This window comes from Empidonax traillii, unplaced genomic scaffold, assembly GCF_003031625.1.
Source record: "Empidonax traillii isolate 1590-97213 ecotype Southwest subspecies unplaced genomic scaffold, ASM303162v1 scaffold561:size787514, whole genome shotgun sequence".
Classification (NCBI taxonomy): Eukaryota; Metazoa; Chordata; class Aves; order Passeriformes; family Tyrannidae; genus Empidonax; species Empidonax traillii.
In genome coordinates this window covers 195,975-197,806 of record NW_020955754.1, presented here as the reverse complement: position 1 = coordinate 197,806, position 1,832 = coordinate 195,975, and positions in this window count along the sequence as shown.

Genomic DNA, 1,832 nt, shown 5'->3' with positions numbered 1-1,832 from the left:
GATTCCAGAAACCGTGGAGGAATCTCTTTGGGGACTGGCAGTGGAAATTGGGAAAGAGGAATGAGGGGTGCTCGAGGAGTGAATGTGGAATATTCAAGGAACAAATGTGGGATGCTTGAGGAATGAATTTGGGATGCTTAAGGAATGAATGTGAGGTGCTTGCTGCTGCTGGCTCCAGAAGAAATATTCCTGCACCAGGGGAACCCTAAAATTTTGAGCAGTTAGGTATTTTTGGCAATGATGTAGCTTAAAATATGCCCCATGTGTGCCTTCTCTCCTCATATCCCTGTTTTCCGAGATGACATACGAGCAAGATGAGAGGTCACGCGCGGATGATCCTGCGGTCCTTTGATACCACCATGATGGGGTTTCCATCTGCTTCCCCTTCATTCTTCCATTCCGATTCTCCAGCTCCTGAAAAACCCAAAATATTTTCTGCCCAGCATCCCCAGCTGGCTGAGACACCCGGCGACAGCTTTATGGCTCCTCGTCTTCACTCGCTTCCGTGGAATAGTAATGAGGGAGGGGAAAAACGTCCCGTTGGCTGATTTACACGGCAAGAAATTCCTATAAATCATTCCAGCATCTCCAAGGGGATCTTGGATGCTCTGAGTTCCTGCTGGTTGTCCCAGCGATGCAATGCAGCAATGTTTTCTTTTTTGGGGGGGGTGTGGGGGTGGGTGGGATGCATCCCAGCCATCCATTGCATCTCTCTGTTATTTTATTGATGGATTCCAAGTGGGAACCGTCTCTTTTCTGTTGCTCTCCAATGGCCAACCCAAAAGACATCAGTGTATGTAAGAGGCTGCTCCTGAGTAGGAAGCAGAAAATATTTTCTGGATGGACTCTTCTGGGGGGACAAGCTGGAAAGAGGGATTTAGGATGGGGATTTGGAAGCATCTGCTTGTCCTGGGAAACCGAAGAGGAAAAATTAAGGTGTTTTCGGTTCCCAGACTTAAAGTTAAGCATGTTTTTCCATCTTTCGCATCACATCCCTGGCCCTATGGCCATTCCTTACACACCATTTAGTGCTGCTGGCTCATACATCCCGTTGTAACTCTTTGGAGCCAATTTTAACCCATCCCAAAGGAATTCCAGGGTTGTTTTGAGTGACACCCTTCCCCGCCCAATATTCCTTAGGAAGTGGGCAGAATTTCAGAATTTCTCATGAACCCCGTGTTTGATGGCATTTTATATCTGGGAAGGGATGGAAAAATTGGGAGAAACCAGACCGTGGCCGGGCTGATCTGGAAAAATCCGTCCCTGTGGTTTTTGCCTTAAAATGGGGGAAAATTTACCTGCAGGACCCAGTTCTCCCAGTGCTCCCAGTGAAAGTGACTCCAGGGAAACCTCGTCTTCAGGTCTCTGGGAGAGAGAAGGGTGGGTAATGTCTCACGTGGACCAAAATTTTTGTGGGAGGAGCTCGGTCAGAAAGACTTTTTCCCCAAATTAACAACAATTAGTAGATTACTTCCAAAAGAGGGGTGTTTTTCCTGGGGACAATCCCACAGGAAGGGCTTGGAGTGTGATTTTATGGGGTGCCCTAAATTTTATGGTTGTGCTGAGGGGGTGGAGGGGGTTGGTGACACCCCCGTGGTGAGCTTGCTGTTGGGGTGGGCACTCCGAGGGAGGCCGGGGGGTGGGGGGAATCAAAAGTTGGCTCTGAACGCGTCTGGGGGGGCAAAAGCTTTGCAGAGGGAAATAAGGGGAGGGGGAGCAGTGAGATGCTGCTGGATGGGCAAATGAGTTCGGGGGGGGGGATACTCTTTTGGGGGGCGCAGATGCTGCCGGGGGAAGGCCCGAGCAGTATCCTGGGGACGCCGGGGCGGGGG